The sequence below is a fragment of the Strix uralensis genome, chromosome 6, assembly GCF_047716275.1.
Source record: "Strix uralensis isolate ZFMK-TIS-50842 chromosome 6, bStrUra1, whole genome shotgun sequence".
Taxonomy (NCBI): Eukaryota; Metazoa; Chordata; class Aves; order Strigiformes; family Strigidae; genus Strix; species Strix uralensis.
This window is the reverse complement of record NC_133977.1, coordinates 32,492,089-32,511,639: the sequence shown is the minus strand read 5'-3', so window position 1 is coordinate 32,511,639 and position 19,551 is coordinate 32,492,089. Positions and strand designations below refer to the sequence as shown.

General features: G+C 49.0%; 1 protein-coding gene across 3 annotated transcripts in view; it reads left to right on the top strand.

Moving 5' to 3' along the window:
• Positions 1–4,065: 4,065 nt before the first annotated feature.
• Positions 4,066–19,551, top strand: part of LOC141945425 (uncharacterized) — a 46,711-nt gene continuing 31,225 nt past the window's right edge. For 2 of the 3 annotated variants that reach the window (XM_074873573.1, XM_074873575.1), the window contains exon 1: positions 4,086–4,179. The gene's annotated coding sequence lies outside the window, so the exon portion shown is untranslated. Of the gene's footprint in view, positions 4,180–19,551 lie in introns of all 3 variants that reach the window. The other variant, XM_074873574.1, reaches the window with a different exon arrangement.

Here is a 19,551-nt window from a genome sequence, read left to right as displayed (position 1 = left end):
TTCCTTTCCTGGAGAGTTAACTGGTGGAACAATCTGTTAAAGTATTTGCCAGGGCACTTGGATGTGTGTGTTGAATTACGTATTATTCTGCACAGCTCTGCTGTTAGTTTTAGGCCTGTAACAAGGCAGGTGCCCTACAACCACCAGAGTGGAGGGGCTGGGGGGCAGTGACCAAGCGCCCCGGGGGATGGAAGCTACCCCCCAGCAGCTGCCAAGCTCTGGCGCTGGAAGAGGCCCAGCGTCTCTGGACGGACTGCAGCAAGCCAGCTGCTCCTTGCAGATACCCGAGTCCTCTGTGTGCATCATAGTCCCCTCTGCTGTGCAGCCACTGACCCAAACTATTTTGAGACAGCAGCCTCTGCTGTTATGTTTATTCCTAATCACCCTCTTTATAACAGCTTTGTTCACAAAGGTGCTTTGCTTAATGTATTTTATGGATAGAGATGAGCCCCCCTGGCCAGTGTTAAATACCAAGTGCGTTCTAGAGCCGTTTTAGCAAAAAGCCCTTTATTGTAATGGCCTCTGCCACTCACTGCCATTGCAGTGGATAATGAACTCCCCCTTTGGAATATGCAATTTGCTGGATAATGGGGTTTTTTAAGTGAACAGAGAGCCTGGTGGAAAGTGCAGTCTTGCTGGAGGAATTCAAGTTGCTGGGTCATTTATTACCAGCTCATCAGCACAAATTCCCCGGCACCACCACTGCCCTGGTAAGTAAAAATAATAAAAATGCCTCTTCTTACTTTTTGTGCTTATCACCAAGAGATCTCAGTCATCTCCATTTTACAGACCAGGGAAACTGAGGCAAGAGAGCCATGAGGGAATGTGCTTGTGGCCATCTATAGCACTATAACCTGTCACTTATTCCCATTGCTGTCCCAGGCAGAGCAAGCCAGAAAGGAGCCGCTGCAGCATGCCAGGGCGGAGCTGGGAGATGCTCTGGGATGCCAGTTGCTGTGGCCGGCTTGGAGCCTGGGCCCTCCAGAAGAGATCCCTGAGCTCCCTTGCTGCCCCGCTTTGCTCATGGCAGGGGAGGGATTTGGCATGGCTTGGCTCATCCTCCTTTCAGGTTCTCCTGTGCCACGTGCAGGACATGCTGGTGATTTATTTCACTGCAGCTCCTTCTGGGATTAAATACTTCTGCCTGTAACAATGGGGACAGATGTAGACAGTTGAACAGAAACCACCTCCAGCCTACTACCAGGTGAACAGTCCTGTCTGGGTTACATGATCACCCAAAAAAAGGCTGTAGGAGAGGCCCTGAGCTGAGATGGGTTCAGTCCTGCTCCCGCTTGTCTGCTTGCCACAGGCACACTCACAAAGCTGGGCCCTCTTACATAAACGTGCAGCACAGGTGGTCCAGCCACATAGGACACGGAGCAGAATTTGGTTGTGCCCAGCAGGTCTGGGCTGCACCACTTTGGAGAGCGAACAGGCCTGCCCAGGCAGCCTGGAGACAGACCCCGCTCACCAGGGAAGCGTGGGGTGCCCTCCCCCACGGGTGGAGTGACAAACCCGGGGGGCATGCTGTGACGTGAGGGGGGGCAGAGGTGAAGTGAAGGCAGCGGCACCCGGGTCATTAAATATTGACGCTGTCTAAGCCGGCCTGTGGGGGCGATTTAGCTGAATTGCAGGTTTCTGTTGCTGTGATAAATTGGACCTATTTGTCATGTGGTTTTGTTTCTTCCCTCCCTTAAGTAAAGCTGTACAGGAGCGTTATTGCTACAGCTTCAGCAGCAGCAAACAATCTGGAAAGCAAAATCCTCTGATGGATGTGGATAAAAAAGAAGGGACAGTGACTGTTCTTCTGCTGAAGGTACCACCAGAGTCATGGAGCAGGAAGAAGGCAGCAAAAGGAACAACAACAACAAAAAATTAGCCCTTTCAGAGCTGGAGACAAAGCAGTGTCCTCTGCTTTGAGGAAAATTCCTGTTTATGCAGACAGATACTTTTTTTTTTTTCCAGCTTTAGCTGTAACTGAACTCCGCAAACAACAGGATGCTCATCTCCAGCAGACACAGGCACGCGCTTGAGGCTACGCTGCTAAGTCCAAGGGCGTCTCCTGCCCTTTCCGACTGGCTGTAACAGGAGCTCTGAGCCGAGGACAGGAGATAACCCCGATGCTGTTTCACCTCTTGCCTCTGAGTCTTCTACTGCTGATTTCCATGGGCACGGAATCTGGTACAAACATCTGCTCTCCACTGCAGAGTATCATGTACATCAAGCACGAGGAGAAATGAAAGCTTCCTCCAAGTAGCTGAATCAGGGCTATTTATAAATTAGCATACATCAGAAACGGTGGCAGCTCTTTGCAGGGGGACTGCAAAGATCATCGCAATAGGGCTCCAAGTTCTCCTTATCCTTCTTTATAGCTCAGTAACACCGGGTCATCCTCCAGGCATCCTTGCATATAGTGAAAAACTATCATAAGGAGATTGTTTACTAAATGAGCAATATACGAGCCCAGATTTACCCAGCAGGGGAACTAAAGGCCGGGGGCCTCCTGTCCCCTCTCCCCTGCCCTCCCCCAGGGCAGGGCTGGGCTCACGCCGGCTGCTGCCTGAGGCCAGAAGGGCAAAGTTTGGCAGGTGAGGATCAAGGTCAGGACACCCTGGCTCTGGCAATTTTTCCCAGCTGTGCTGACAAACTCCTTGGTGACCTTGATCACATTCTGTCTCTGGCTCTGTCTTTTCCTCTCTCAGATGAAGCTTACTGAGGAGGTTTCATATGTTGTGTTGTAACTTAAGAGCCTTCAGTGGAGGGTGCTGTGACCCCAGTGCCACTGAAATCCCTTTCTACTAAGGTGAAATGGGAGTTTGACAGGCCCCAGAAAAAAAATAAATTGTATAATCAGGTGTTGAACACACAGAAAGAGCTCAGGGTTGCCATGCTATTGCTGTCTCTCTGAATTCAGCTTTTCTCTGCAGAATTTAGTTCTTCTCTACTTAATTACATCCTCAAACAGAAACAATGTCTTTACCTATGCTTGATCACTTAATAAAACCCATGAAAGTGAGCAGTTGCAATCAGGGAAACTTCATTTAACACATCTCACCAATCCAGAACCTGCCTGTTTGGAACAAAATGAACACACACACATACAAGACAGATAAGACGACCCAGCTCAATCCAGCATTACACGATAAGAGCCAGCGAAGTGCAACATTTTAATCCTTGAAACAATGAAAGCAACCATCGAGTTTGCCAAGTCCTTACTGTCTGAAAGGGAAGAGGTGTTCAGGCTGGCACTGCTGCCCCTAAAATGAATGGTGAATTAAAATAGTTGCAAATGCAGGATACAACTCATTTCTATGCTCAGGAGCGGGGAAAACCAGAGGCATTACCACAGCCTTGGCTTCATTCTCTGAGCAGCTGCGCTGGTTCCAGGGAGACTGCCCGTCACACGTAAAACCCTGTGAAGGCTGATCCGGGAATTAGTCACGAAAGTCACCAGAGCCGTGCTTGCTTTAGGACAAAAGCGTGCAATCTGTGAGCAGATCTTGGGGGCTTCCGAGGCGGCCAGTCTAAGGAAAGCTACTGGATATGGGCAATGAGGGATCCCAGGCACCGTAAGGGGAAGCCGAGAGCTAACCCCAGCCCGGCCCGGGAGCGGCCGGGCACGCTGGGCTAGGCGAGGCAGGGCCGGGCGGCTGCCGGGCCGAGCCGCCTCCTGCTCCCCGTCCCGGCCGCGGCGGGTGGGGGAGCCGCCGGCCGTACCCGCGGGAGCCGCCGGGTCCGGCGAGGGGCTGGCAGGGCCGCCACCCTCTCCCTCCCCTCCCCGCAGCGCAGGCGCTCACCCAGCCCTCAGCAAAGCTCGGCTTGGCCCGTACAGCTGAGGCTGAGGGGCCGCCGCCCCCGGCACCCGCCTCACTCCCCGCGGGGACACCCGGCTCTGTCCCCGCAGCCGCTGCCCGTCCCCCCTCACTGCCATCCCCCGCCCCGGGCGCGCGGCGGGTGGGGCCCCGCGGCCGTTAGACACCCCCCCGCGCCGCACGCGCCGCCGCCGCGCGCCCGCCGTTGCCGTGGCGACGGGCTAAGCCGGGGCCTGGCTGCGGCTCGGCGGGCGCAGAAGGCACGGACGGACGGACAGACGGGCGGGCAGGCGGCGGCGGCGGCTCGGCGCTGCCGCGGCATGCACAACAAAGGCGGGAGGCGACGCGACCCGTGCGGGCTCCGCAGGTAGGTGGGTGCGGGGTGGCGGGGTGCCACGGGGGGAGGAGGGGGGGTCCCTCCCGGCAGCCGCTCCCGCGGGGCGTCTCTGCCCTCCGCCGCGCTGCCAGCGCCGTTCTCCTGAGGGGGGAGCGACCCGGGGCGCGGGCTCCGGCCCGGCGCCGCACCTTGCGGGCGCGGGGCTGCAACAAAGGCAAATGGCTGCGCGCCGGGGAGGGCTGCGGGGCTGGCGGTGGCCTCCCTGCCTCTGCCCGGCTTCTGCCCCTCTCTGGGGGTGGCACACGCAGCGCAGCCCTTTATGGATTGATTTGTTCGTTGGGGCTCGTTCCTCGGCCTCTTGTGCCTGACCCGGCGGGGCCCTTCGGGTGCAGCCGCTCGCTCCGCGCCCAGCCCGGGGAGCGCTGCGGGGGAGGGGGGGGGGGGGGGGGGATGCAACACGCTTCCCAAACCCTTCCACACCTTTCCCGGCTGACACCTGCTCGTTGCTGGGGGACCCGCTTGCCCCCAGCCCCTGCACTTGCTAGCTCCTCACTCGCAGCCCTTAGCGATGGCTCTTGGCGCAGCAGGGCGGGCTGAGGCGCTCTGCCCTGGGCAGGCGCTTCGCCCGGGCTGGAGGCTGCTGCTCTCGCCGCGCAGGGCTTCGGATGAGCCCCCCGGCTTCATCTCTCCGGGCCCCAAACCGGCAACCGCAGAGACAACTTTGCAAATTGGCAGGTTAGAGCCTTTCAGCTGCCTAGGGGCTTTTGTCCTATACAAGGTGGAATGCTGTGTGTCCGTACGGTATTAGCCTGAGCTCAATTGTTGTAAGGGGGGGGGGGGGGGGGGGGCTGAGCAGCACCTAGCTCTAAATCTGCGGGGTGCAAGTGAGTCATTTCTTAATTCGTTTCCATGTGATTCATAACGTTTTCAACTCCAGGATGCATTTGCCCAAATTCATAATAGGTTTTGATACCTGAGCTATTTCCAGGGGCATCTATTTAAATTCATAGAAGCAGAAGTTTTACTGCATTATTGAAAATAGTAGCTACAACAGAATTCCCCGGAGGGAAATATATAAAACCTGCTCCTACCATTTTTATTTACACTGCAGCAAAGAAGCGCTGGGTGCATCTACACTTTTGCCTTCCCTCATTTCCTAGTCATTGTGGTACTGAAATGCATTATAAACAACTCTGCATTGTTTGTTGGTATTATAGTATGGCCTGAGGGCTTGGTAATGGTTTCTTTCATTCATGGCTCTCAAAATGCTTCACAGACATAAGTTAAGACTGGGAGCCCTGCTGCAAGTCGGGGAGGTTTTATTGATCCCATTTTACAGATGGAGGAGCAGATCAGAGACCTAGAAAGATTTAAGTCAGATCCAGAACCTAAGCCATCATCTCACAGATCCTAAATTCTCTGTTCAGGGTGCTCTTTCCCACCTCCTCTAACGAAATTCTCTTAATTTCACTGGCTGCTCCAGGAGCTGTTTTGGGCACTGACAGGCTATGTATGCTTTGGAATTTTGAGATACTGCTCTTGCATAGTGCCAAAAATTATGTGCCCTGAGTGCCATACTGTTGAGAAGAATGGTTTCTGATTAAGACAAGTCTCTGATTGTTCTTTGGTTTGTACTGGGGTAGAACCTAAGGGCTGCATTGTGTATGAGGGTGTATTAGGTGAGGCATTGTACAGGCAGACAGCAAAGCATGCACAGAACTGATGAGCCAAATACAGAAAGCCTAGATATCTGCCATGACTTCTTTGACAGCCTCCCTCACTAAGAGTCTCTTTGAAGGGTGTATTTCCAAAAGCAAAATAAGTGGATCCTGTTGTGACTGTAACCCAGAAGACTCCTGATCCCTAGCCTGTTTTTGAGTCTGTCCACTTGCTTTCATGGCCCAGACAGGAGGTGGGCTGTGTTTTCATCCTTAGGCATTGCTTATGTTGATCTTCTTTAAAGCCTTTAACAGAGAACCCCAGCTGCAGTCTCAGGTTTAAGTCTTGCTGCCCTGTCTGTAGAGCACTGCAGAAAACAACAGTAGCCCCCAAAACATTTACAAAGTTTTAAGCTTCTTAAGCTTCATAGGTGTAAGAAAAGCCTGCTGCAGACTAGGTGATGATGTATAGCTCCCAGTAGTCACAGAGGGAAGGGAAAGGAGCAGACTGAATGATTTTATGGCTTTTCTGGGTTTAATATCCATTGGGTGCTTGCCGAGTCTGATCAGGTCTTACAAGGTGTTCTGGAAATACTGATTTCTTGATATTTAAGTTTGTAGGAGATCAAGTTCCACTTTGAATACACTCCTGCCTCCCAAACACCTCGGTGCTGCAGTTGCGAGAAGCATCATTCGTTGCTGACAGGCAAGATATGGTATCACAATTTGCTGCCTTTCCAGTGTTTCAGAGGACCATTCTTTCGGGGAAGAGAGAGCAAGCGTAGCTCCAGGGCCTCCATGGCTGGGCATCAGCCAATTACTGTCATATCAGATTAGCTCTATGGCACATTAGCACTTGTTTATGTTAATACAAATGGAACATGACTGCTCCATAGTATTGATGGAATTATTGTATTTACAGCCTTATAGTATGACTAATTGAAAGGGAGGTTCTGATTACAAAACCATGGACTTCCAAGGTGGTTCCTTCTGTGCTTTCTGTATGGGCCAGTTTTTAACCATGAAGAGGAAATGAACTACTAGAAGACATAACCCTGTTTTTATTAACCATTGAATCAGTTACCCTTTTGGCAAATTCTAGGGAAAAAAAATCCTGTATCGCAAAAGAAACAGGAAGAACTCTACGGGTTTCTTCCACCCTGCCATGATCCTGACTCAGTAGCCTGTGCTACTGTAGCTACTTCTTGGCCTCTGAGAAGAGCTTTTACTTGTCTATGCTCTGTAGGAATCTAGCCCTTGAAACCACCATTAAGATTTCCTCAGCAGCCACTGCAGCACATGAGCACGTTCTCCTTGTCCAGAGCAGCTTGGCAGCAGCAGTCGTGGGTGTTTGTGAGATGAGGAGGCATCACATGCAGCCAGGACTGTAAAACTGTCCACAGCTTGGTGACTTTCCTGTTCATATGTCACCTGCCAACATTCAAAGGATGCACCCATTTGTCTCTGGGAATAACCTAGGCACTTCTGGCCAGAATCTCCACAAGTTTCGCAGTCCGTGCTTCATAATTCGCTCAGCCTCTGCTTCCAGCTGCTTTGTGGTTTGCAGCAGTGCTAACAGCTGGTTCCTGGCAGCCATTATCACCTTCCGGCACAGGAACAGCTTTAGCTCTGAGTCTTGGGAGGACGGACAGGGCTGGCAGGATCAGTGAGTGATATTAGGAAAAATAATGACGGAGCAGAAAACAGGTGCATGGGCACAGGGAGGGAAGGTAGACTGAGAACATACATGACAAGGAGAGGAAAATGAAGCAACAGGTGGGAGGCACTGCAAATCCCTCGACTTTGTGGGAGTCAAGGTAGGATGCAGAAGGAGACAGGGAGCTCCATGGCTTGTTGGAACAGGGTGAGGGAATCTCTGCTGCAGAGATGGATTGTGTTACTGCTGCCAGCCTGCTGCCCAGGCTTCAGAGCTGGTCAGCCAACCCTGAGCCACTGCAGAGTGCTGTGCAGCATTTATTTTCAAAACACCCTCCTGTAAGTTACAGCAACAGAGGGCGAGTAGCTCCAGGAACTGCACAGGAGTGCTGGGGTCAGTAGCCTTGTCCACAGTGCCACCCCTGCTCAGGGAAGGCCCTGGGAAAACCTGTGTCACCACAGCAGACAACAGCATCAGTTACATGAGGAGCAGCGATTTGCTGCTCAAGGACAGCAAGGACAGTGGAAAGTGTGTGGTTTCAGGAATTAGTTATGGAAAGCTGGGACCCTCAGGCTGAGGTAATAAGAATAGCTGAAGAATTAGGCAATTCCCATATTCATGAGATGACAGACTGCAGTCCCTTTGCCAAGGCTGTATTAAATACACTGAGGGGCAGAGGAGCTGTCTAGCTTTGCTAACAGCTGCTTCAAGGTGAAGCTCAAGGGGAAAAAGAAAAAAAAAATCTCCACTGTCTGCTGATATTCATTTTGCCATATAACAACTCAGGGCCCTCTGCAGACCTTTTAGAACCTGGCTGTGAGACAATCCCCTCATCTTCTAGAAATAACCATGGGGAATTAAACGGTACCTGTCCTAAAGACTTCTTTTCAGGAAGGAACTGAAGGAACTAAAGCTTTTGAAATTTTTCTCCATCTCCTGTCCTAGACAGTTCTGTCAAGGAACAGCAGTAATTTTTTCTTATAAAGAAAAAACATGGCTTTGTGTTTTTAGCTAGAGAGAGTGTCTACGCCCTTGCCTTCTCTGCTGCTGAAATGCTTAAAGATACGTGTAAGCAAAAATCCATTTTTCCTTTGGGATATGAAGCTTCGGCAGATGCTAGTGGGAGTTTACAGGCTTGGTTCTTTGTCAGTGCTTGCAGAAGCAGCCAGACATTGCACTAGCTGTGGATGCAGTGCTAGAGCTGCTCCAGTCAGACACGCTGCAGCCCATCTTGTGGCTTCGCCGGCGCCTGGGAGCAGTGCTGGTGGTGTCCTGTCAAAACTCATTTGTTTGCAGCAGAGTAATCTGACTGTTTCTGCAGGCATGTTTAGGAGGCCAGTTAGCAACTGAAAGATGACAGTGGCTTTGACCACAAGCGAGTGATTCACAAGACTTGGAGTACACACAGCTGAACTTTTCATGCAAGGTTCTTCCCCCAGGAAGAAGGGAATTAAAGATCCTCAGGCACTGAGGCGAGAGAGCTCAATTCAGACCTAGCGCAGAAGTGATACATGTTAGTTCCTAGTGTCACAGCCAGTCAGAGCTGCTGCGACAGATTGATCTGCTGGGTTCGTAGCTTGTCTCAAGGACAACTCATCTACCATTCCCTCTAATTAAGTCCTTGCTCATCTTAAGGATCTTTGCATCTCAGACACCTCGCTCAATAAACGCACCCTGCAGAGAGGTCTGGAGGCAAAGCAGTGGTTCAGAGTTTGACTGGAGCAGAATTAGCACCTGCCGTGACTGGGACTGGATTGAAGCTGAGCCCTCTGGACTAACAGGATGTCGGTGCCTGGGGATATCAATCACCTCTGTGCTGAAGTACTCCTGTCACTCATGGTGGTGTGGCTGATCCTTCCCGCCTGCTTCAAGGAGTAGACAGAAACAACCCCTTTCACAAGGAGGTCCCTCTTGAAAAACCTGTTTCAAGAAAGTGCCTTTCAAGAGCCAGGGAGGTAACTGCTTCTCATAAAGGTTCAATACAGTTTCGCTGCTAATCCATGCTGTGGTAGTTTAACCTGGAAAAACCTCAGGCCTGAACTGAACCAAGACCTCACAATTACAAGAGGATCTGAGAGCACTCCCTCAGGAGTCCTGGTTTGCGGTACTTAACTGTTTTGCACTGATGTGCCCCACTTTTTACCACAGCTGTTGCAACAGCTCTGTTCTCTGTGGACAATCAGGGTTCAGGTTTCCGCAGTACAGGATAACCTGTCTGTGAGCCCCAATGCAGCGCAGTCCTCTTTCTAGTTTAAGGGCTAGACATGGTTTTGAAGATCGGTGCTTTATGGTTGCAGAAGCCATACCTGCAGTGGGGAGACCTCACAAGTCATTTGTTCAGCTTCTCTGAAAGCTCAGTATCATTGAGAACAAACATCAACCAAAGTCACAGGAGAAAAAAGAAAAGAAAAATCTGTTTTTTGGAAGAGGAAGGAGCAAGCTATGGAAGCCTTCTGATAAGCAGCCCCTGAGCTGATCAGCTTTTTAAGATTAAGGTGCATAGCTTGCTTGTTTGATCTACCACTTGAGTCTCAGGACACCTTCCAGCAGGTATGGGAAGAGCTGACATCCCATTCCTGGCTCTGAGAACCAAGTTTCCTAATACAAAAGGGCCTCCACAGCAGGTTGTGTCTTTCAGGGAGGATCTTCTGCCCTTTATTCCAGGTTCTGTCCTACCTGGTGGCCATATAGCCATGTCCCCAAGGGGCACAGTCATTGCTCATCTACCGTGTTCTTTCTGGTCACATGCAAACAGTAGAGCAGTAACTCTGCAACACTTTTTATTCTGGCTCTCGGCACGCTCCTCAGGCTCTTCTTCATTACAGCAGAAGCATGAAGTAAATCCATAAAACAGGGCTAGTCCAGCCCAGAAGCGAGTGCAGGCACTAGCATAGCCCACAGCCATGTCCGCCATCCCCTCTATGCTTACGACAGTGCAGTATGTATTAGTGCATAGCTTGGATTTTTTTGTACAGGATGGCTTTTGACATCCATGGGAAGAAGCTTCCTACTCCCTCTCGCCTGTCCAGAGGGATGGGAGTCAGCAACTTTATTTCCTCATTGCATTAGGAACCATACTTTTACTTGTATCTCACCTCTTATAAAGACTGTCAAAACATAGTCCTTCTTGAGTAAAGTCATATTCAGGACAAAACTCCAGTTATGCCTCAAGCTAATGCTACCATAAAGAATAATCCCTTTGAGAATGTCTAAATGCTACACAAATCAACTCAAAGTTGTTGTAATAGGAAAGGCGGATGATATATATATGCTAAATAGTATATCATTAAAAATAATGTTCCTAGCCCACCATAAAGAGAAAAATTTAGGCGTGCTTTCCCTTCTTAAGATCTGTGTAAGAAACACTTCCCCTTACCTGGTTGTGCCTTCTGCTTTCCTCCCAGAACAAGACCTAGCCTTTCGCTCCCACTGTAGACAAGGTGAATGCACCTGCTTGCATGACACAGCAAAAGCTCATGCTGCTTTTCTCAGTGAGCTAGCTAAAAAGGTGACCTAGCAGAGAAGTCCTGTCTTTCTGGACTGGGAGAGATGGTCTGCTGTTTTCAGATGAAAATTAGAGAAATGGGGGGGGTTGGCTCCTAGCTAGGCACTTAAATAAGGGGCACATTTCCAGAGGGTCTCTGCAGTCCCTCCTGAATTATTTTGAAAGATGTGAACACTTATTTTTTGTGAAATGATGTAGCACATTCTGTGATAATATGGCTATGAATATAGGCGCTGAATGCTTTTAAGAATGAGGCTTTTGTGCTGTTCATTGGTGGATCTGAACGTGGTTACAGAGGTGGATATGTGTTAGTAGAGTGGATGAACTTTTGAAAGGCATATTGAGGCACAGCTAGGTCAAGTGAGGTGTCCACCTTTCCAGACAGTGAACAAGAGCATGGTATTTTTGGAAATACAACTCAGTCCATGGTTCTACCTGCAGGACCATACTACACCAATTTGTAAAATAGCATTAACAATCTACTTTGCATTATCTCTGTAGATTATCATAGTTATTGCATAGTAAATGTGTCCATGTGTAAAAGTCCTCAGCAGTAACGTACATGTATAGACTGGAGTTTGCCACGCATGGTATTTAGTAGCTGCCTAATGTTGCTGATGTCAGCATAGCTTCCATAGGTGGAAGCCATGCACAGGGTGTGGTAACAGGAGATAAGAGGTTCAGAAACTTGAAGACTGGACAAGAATGCTGAGATCTGATCTTTTGCTAGACACAGGTATAGGACTTCCCCAGACTGATTTCTTCTGTCCAGTGCCTCTCTCCTTTAATGGCTGTTTCCAACCCCTGGGCCCTGTGAACCAAACTTTGGCATTCACATCCCCAGTCCCGCTGGCTGTCAGCAGCCGGTGTCACCATGAGCTGCCTCTCTGGGTGTCTGTGTGGTGGCTGCGCTCTCACCTTGTGCTGCAGTGCTGATAGTTGGACCCCGTGCTGTGGGTGGTGATGAGGGATGTGCTTTCTGTGCATCACACATTCTCCTTCTGCTAAATGGGCATCAGCTGCTGGGCTGAGCTGAGACGGAGCCCCGTGGGGCAGGGTACCAAGGTGTGGGCAGCAGGTGCTGCTTCAAGTTGAATCCCTGCTTCATAGCACAGCTTTAGCTCATAATTCATGCAGGGCTGGATCAAAGCTGTAATGGGAGTGCAAGTGGCTATGGCTTTGGGGCAGGTGATCATCCTCCTTCAGCTGCTGCTTCTTCAGGGAGGGCCAAAGGGCAAGGAGTTTATAGGAAAGCACAGAAAGATGGGTTGAGAGACTCATCAGGCAACAGGATAGCAGAGGGTGCTCTGTGGTAGGGAAAGGAATTTCTGTAGTAAGGAAGAGAGGGTGTATTAGGGGTGGCTGTGCTGAGGAGTGGGGAGGAGAGAGCTCAGAGGGAGCAGAGTACTGCAGTGGAGCAAGGAAGAGGCAGGACAGGGCCGTTAGCCAGGGCTGATGAATGGCGGTTGCGTATTGGCTTGGGAAGGCCTTGTAATTGGAGCAGGAGCCCCACATACAAATGCCTGGAGCTTCTGAGATTCAGCCCCATCAAGTACCAAAGCAGCAGGTTAGCAGCATGACTCCAGGTGAGGAAGAGCAAGAAGCAGAGTGCCTGGCTCCTAAATAGGTTCCTCTCTTATCCTGCCCTATCCTCTCTGCCCATTTTGCCATTCCTGCTGCTGTTTGAAACATAGCATCTGGAAAAAACAATGCCCTTGTACAGTGCCTCTGGCTTCAAGAGAGTTCTTCCAGCGTTGAATTTGGCCCATGGTTTTTAATTACTCTCCACTGTGATAGTAATGAGAGCCAGTGGAATTGTACTGATTTTATTTCCTTTTAATTTGTTATGATGCTCTGGATGCAGATTAACTTTCGCAGCTCGATACATATTATTGATTCATCCTGCCTCGTGATGTGGTAAATGGCTCGAAAAGGTGGCTGATTTCCCTGTAGCTTCCCTTGGTAGCACTGTACCCTATACAGTGTCCTCCTTGCTCCAGCAGTAGCCAAAATCAGGTACCTTTGCTTGCATCTGATCAGGTTATTTACATCCATGTAACTGAGGATAAACTTGAGCCTATGGTACTGCTTCTTTATATGCAATAGTCCAGGTCTCCCAGCTTCCTTTCTGTTTGATGCACTGAGTGTGAGGACAGGTTTATGGTCATTTGATGGAGATGAACCTGCTTCTAGGCCCAGCACACAGGGGTGGCCCTCACTGAGGGAATTGTCCTGCAAGGAGGGAGGAGAGCTGCAGTCAGAGGTGTCTTCCAGCAGTACTCCTGAAAGCACACGCCTGTCCAGGAAGCCCCTTCGCAAGGCAGTGGCCAGCCTCTTGCCCCTGTCCCCATGTGCCAAGCTTGGCTGATGGGCACATGGTAGAGGACACTACTGCCCAGTTGTCCATGGGGTGGTGGAGCAAGCAGGGAGACTCTTAGCCTCAGGGCCTCCCTTCCAATGAGGGAACCTGACAGCAAAGCTTGTGATGTGAGACTACACCCTACTGAGGGATCCTTCCCCACTTTCTTTAGTGAAAGACCCTGAACTCCTTGATGCAGAGTAATTCATGTCTTTTTTCCTCTGCTTTTACGTCACTGAAGCTGTAATGAGGGTGGGGACAGAGCCCGAGTTCTCTCAGTACAAAGCCCTACCAGAGGTTGAGATAAGGAGGCTGAGGCAATGTCTTGCTAGTTGTAACAGGGGTGACTGCAAGATAACCTGCAGCCACATTTGCTCCATGGGCTCAGAGACACCCCAGTGGAGTCAGGCTGGGTGTGTCTATATATTGGCACAAGTGCAGGGCCAGCCCTAGCTCGGAACCACACGCCGGCTCTGCACCACACAGCCTGCTGCTCCTGGATGCTGGTGGCCTGCTGGGCCTGGCTGCAAACCTGGTGCTCCACCTAATCAAATTAGCTCATGGGGCAGTGCAGCGCTCAGAAGCAGTGGGGGTGTTTTCTGTCCCCTCTGGTGTTCCTATCCTACCTCATCTTGGATAGCAAAGAGCCAAAGGAGAAAGGGAGGAGAAAGGCAGAAGTTGGCATGGACTGCAGCAAGAAGCCCAGTGTGCCAGGACTCATCTTAGAAAGCTACCTCACTCTCAGCCATGCTCACAACCTCCCAGCTCAAAACACTGCTTTGTGGTAACTAATCCTGTAGCTCTGGGTGTCACTCCAGCTGTCCCTCAGCAAATCCAGAGGGACACTGACTGCATTGCATGAGTGATGCAAATGTCACATCGTCAGAGGCTGTTGGGTATCCAAGTGCCATCACTGTGCTGCTGATGAGTAGCCCTGCAGCTCTGATTATTATCTGGTTGCTGATGATGGTTATGGGTGCATTGGAGGCATTCCCTGTAGCAGAAGCTGAACTCAGGCCAGAGTAGCTTTGCCTCAACTCAGAGTCCAAACAGTCACTTCAGATGTAAAATGTTACTTTTTCCTCTTGCAAAAAAATCCATCAACTCTGGACAATTCTGATGTGTGGGAACATACGTGCTGACCATGTGGTACTGGGCAAGCCAAGATAAAGGAGATAAGTGGTAAATATCAGTTTGTCTTGTCACACAGCTGACTTTAGGACTTAGAAGCCTATATCCAATTAAAGCAGCCAGGCAATTAACATCAAAACAGTTGAGCCTGGTCTTCATCTAGTGCATGTTAACATGGCTGCTGTGGTTGCAAGGAAGCCTCAGATTTATCTGAGTGGGTTTACTCCTGCCCCCCTTATCTCCATCTCATGGAAGTTTTGTTTCCAAACCCTGCTGTGTGTGACTTGTCCATAGCATCATGGTGGCAACAATCTTTTGTGCATCTGTCTTCCTTCACCTCCAAAGCTATCCTGTGCACCTACCTGCCAGCATCCTGCTCATGCTGGCCCCGAACAGTGAGGAACTGCTGTCATCAGCTTCCTGAGAGATAGTGGGCAACAGATTGGGAAGATGCTTTTTTGGAAGATCAGAAAATTGCACTAGGCAGAAGAACTGAGGTAAACTGAGGCACAGTGAAAAGTCATACTGGGGATTAGATCCCAAATGTTGTCATCCTAGGGGCAGAATCCTGCAGTCCGTCAGCCATGGACATGCATCACGCATCAGCCCAGCAGTGTCACGGTGTCCTTGTGCCTGGCAGCATTTCCCCAGGATACTTGGCATTCATGTAGGAGGAGCAGAAGCTTTGGGGACCTAGTGATTCACCAGAGAAAGTGCTTATGCTGCCTTAGGCGAAGCAGTATAAATACACATTTTTGGCTTAGTTCCACCATATCCTTAGAGAAAATAAAAAAGCATTTAACTTTTTTTTTTTTTCTTTTCCTGCTTAAACTAAGCCAAGTTTAACACTTATTTGGGCTCACCCATCAGCGGCACTGAGTGTGCCTTCAGCACAACACCACTGAGGGCAGAACTGGGAGAACAAGGAGAAGGGCCCTTCTGTTCCCTTACTGTTGTGCCCCAGGAAGCAAATGTGGTCTCTTCAGGCAACTTACAAACTGTTTTGTGATCCCAGCCCAGCTACACCAGTGTTCCCAAAGTCCTAGCCAGCTCAATTGCATCCATTTTATATCTTTTATGTTAAAAAAAAAAACAACCAACAAACAACAGAAGCATCTAACTTGTGCTACTCTTGATTTACACCAAGTTTGCCTTCCTCCCTGCCTGGAATAAGAACTAGGCTGCTTTGTGCCCTTCTCTAACTTTTTTCACTGTTTGGGCTGGGAAAGTGAAAACCAGGTGAATGTTTGGTCAGGCTCGAGCCTCCACCCTTCCCCAAAATGGTTTGCATTGAAATGGACTTTTAATATCTTCCTGAAAAAAATAGGATCGTATTGGAGCTGGTAAAACTCTTGCTTCCCTACTTCTCTTACAGTCTCTACCTCACAGAATCTCTTGGAAGGAAACAGCCTTTCCTCCAGGATTTCTTTGAGGTTTTGTGGTGGTTTTTGTGGGTTTGTTTTTTTGTTTTTTTGTTTTTTTTTAAATGATGAAATCCTTTACTTTCACCTCCCAGTTGGAATTCCCTGAAGCACTCTCACGAGAGCATATCTCAGGGATGAGGCTTTGCTTAGAGATAATGCTGTAAGTACCAACTGCTCTCCTGAAGGAACAAAGCAAAGGAAGCCCCATAGCAACTGCTGTTGTCTGGCAAGTCAGAGGGGCACCATGCCTCCTAAACCAGCTCCCAGGGCGACTGTACATCATCACTAGTCAGATGCCCTTTCCAGAAGATAACAGATGACTGTTCAAAAAAAAAAGGGGGGGGGGGGGGGGGAGAAAGAGACAGAAAGAAGGAAAAGGAGAAGAAAACAATAGTGAAAGGCCAAAAGCAGCTGCAAAGACACAACCATACACACAGCCTGGTGGTGTGTAAAGAGAGGCATGTACGCTTCATGGACTGGTCCTTTGATACCACAGTCCTGTCCTTGCCCACGTACCTGCATTTCCTTACAGTTTGAGAAGGGCCTTCCCTTCAAGAAAGGCCCGTGTCCTTCAAGATAGTTAGAACCATGCCAACTTGTGCTCAGACAGTCGCTTGGAGCTGTTACACTTGAACACAGGTCCCAGAGTTCAGTTACTTCCAAATAATTGCACTTCAGTTTTAGGAAACCTTACCCAACTTTCCTTGGTGCTCAAAGACTGCAAGGAGCAGGAGGGTCTAGTTCTTGCAGATGCTGGAAGGTAGTTTTATTACCTCCTTTTACAGATATCAGAGCTGTAACACAGGAGTTGAAGTGTCTTGTCTGGGAGGACTCCAGGTGATCAGGGACCAGATGTCAGTCTCACATGTTACCAGGTTACAACCTGTTCACAGCATCTCCCGTTCTGCAGCTGTGAGAGTTACAATACCTGCTGCATTCACACACTTCAGGGTGAGAAGTCACAAACTGACATTGTGACTTCTCAAAATGATCTTAACCTATCTTAAGCGATGACCACAAAAAGCTCAGGAGTGTAAATCAATGTCCTGTGACCTCCTGCAGAGAGGCTGTTAACAGACAGCAAGAGGAGAAAGTGCTGCCTCCATTTCAAGGCAAGGGGAGTTGGCTTTAATTCTTAAAACACTCTCACAAGTGATTGATGAAGCAGTGTTTTTGGAGAGGAGAGGAAACAGGCAGTCTCCTGGGGCTAGGTGAAATGTCTCATGATGCCAATTGCCTATATAGAGTACTTCTAGCAAAATACTTCAGACACTGTGACCTGGCCAAAATCATCTGCTTTGGCTGAAGGAGGAATGGCATCTGGAAATAAAATCTGGCTTGAGGCAATCAACAGGGCATCAGGATCTCTCCCTATTCATCAGGATCTTGAGTCAAAGGCTGTCTTGTCCAACTGTCTTAATACAATCCAGAGCTGCTGTACATCATAAATTCCTAGGTGCCCAGTGGGGGACACAGGAAGGCAATGCAAACCAGAGCTGGAGCTGAGAACAGGACCATCACTGGACACGGCATTGGCCTGTGGGGCCAGTTCCCATCATCACCAGTTGGAAAGAGAGGAGGTGATGGACTTCAGGGAGGGTCTTTAGCTAGTGGAGAGTTTTGTGTTTAGGAGACCCCATACCAGCAGCTGGGAGGCAGGATGGTCTTCATTGCATTTATCTGTTTTTCCTCTTTCTTTATTAACTACAGTTCCTCTGACCTCTGCAGGAGGACACACAGAGACGTATCAGCCATCTAATTACTGTGCCTGATTTTGCTGCTGCTTTTACACATTTATCAAAGGTTTTACCACTGACTTCAACGGAGCTGAAAAAGAGCCCTTGTTTCATCAAGTGGCACCAGATTAAGTTAGCAGGCTTCTGTCCCAGGGCTTCTGACATGCTTCCAAAATCCAGCCCTGACACTGTTCAGGCTGTAGGTAATTTGATTCTGCTGGTGCTGATGAAAGCCCTGAGGAGCAGCAGAGGTTGCACCTTAAGATCTACATAGTCAGATGATAGTGCCTACTTCTTTGCATGTCCGGCTGATTTATTTTCATATATAATGATCAGAAAAGCAAGCTAACACCCTTGGACATCCCTAGTTTATGGTAAATATAGAAATCTAAACTTGATTTCAGAAACAGTTGTGAAAAATGGAGCCATTATATTCTGCAGAAGTTGATGGCTGAGGCGGAATGCTTCGTGCCCTGGCAAAAATCAGTGATGTTAGCTAGCTGGCCTCTTTGAGAGACCTCGGCGATTTTGGCAGATGGCAGCTGGATGACCTCAGCAACAAGATTCAGGGCCTCTCACATGGAGAAAGCCCTTCAATCTTTAACTAGCCAATCTTTGACTTCATTTTATTTAAAGATTTTAGGCACTGTGCAGTGCTAAAGAGGATCTTGCTGAGCTCCTATTACCTCAGCAGCAGCTGATATGTAATGAATTATTCAAGACTAGCCAGTTCCTTCATTAATTTTAATAAATCAAGTTTTCCACCATGTTCTTGGCAGTGCTGCCAGCTGGGATATGATGAGGTAAGCCCATTATTTCCTGGGGCCTTTTTCATTGCATCCAGGTTTACATACCTGAGGGCCTTGATAGTTAACAAGAGATTAGTAGCAGACACTGCTAATTTGGGGTACATCTATAGTGGGCAGAAAGGGCAACAGAATTCCCCCATCTCTCAGGAGGTCACAAAGCCCTGTCTTTACACAGGGAAGATGGCTTTGCCTGTTCAGAAGTGGACTCAGCTGCTACATGCTTATCTCCAGGGCAGAGTGTAACCCTTCAGACAGATGGCCTGGACACCACAGCGGCTGAGAGAGGCACTTCCCATCTTTCACACAGACTCACTCTCATGAAATTGTTCCTAGGTCTCTAATATTTCTCCAGAGCAGGCAGACTGTGGTGTTTATGAACCAATCCCATTTAGTAAGCATCTGTGTGGATCAGTCTTATATGTAACAATTTCACCCATTGCCATGCACAACTATTAATACATATGCAAGCAGCATCTCTCAGTACACTGCATACATCCTGTCCAGGCTGCTGATAAACTTCTTCATAGCTGCCACAGTAAACACAAAGTTGATCTGGTGACTGTTGTAACCTATCTTTCCCTCAGCACTCAAGCACAGAAAATACTTTCTGAGACTGAAGCACTATGAGCACTTTCTTTATATCTCTTGAATAGGCAGGAACACACTTGTCTCTGTTCATTTGCTATAAACCTCAAAATTGCTCAGTCTGTTCTTTGCTTCCGTTCTCCTGGCCAAATAAGAACCAATCTCATAATGGAATCAAAGGCAAAAAGATGCTGTATGTCCCCTATAGAACATATATGTTATGCTGCATTGCATAAAGAAGACAGACTGACCTATTTCCTCCTTTCTCTCCTCCTCTGTAAACTGCAGGTTACTCAGGACAGGGGATTTCTCCAACCCAGGTCTTGTAGAGGATTTAACACTTATGGCCCTTATCCTTCCTGTAACACAGGACATGCAGTTTTTACTGGAGAGAAGCAGAGCGTTCAGCCCAAACTCATTTCTACTGTGGCTGCATCCAGCCCTGACTATTCCTATCTTCAGAGAGCTTAAATTGTCGTGAGGGCATGATCAGATATAGCATAGCTGCACTTTACAGCACATGCAAGGAAGGTAGAAA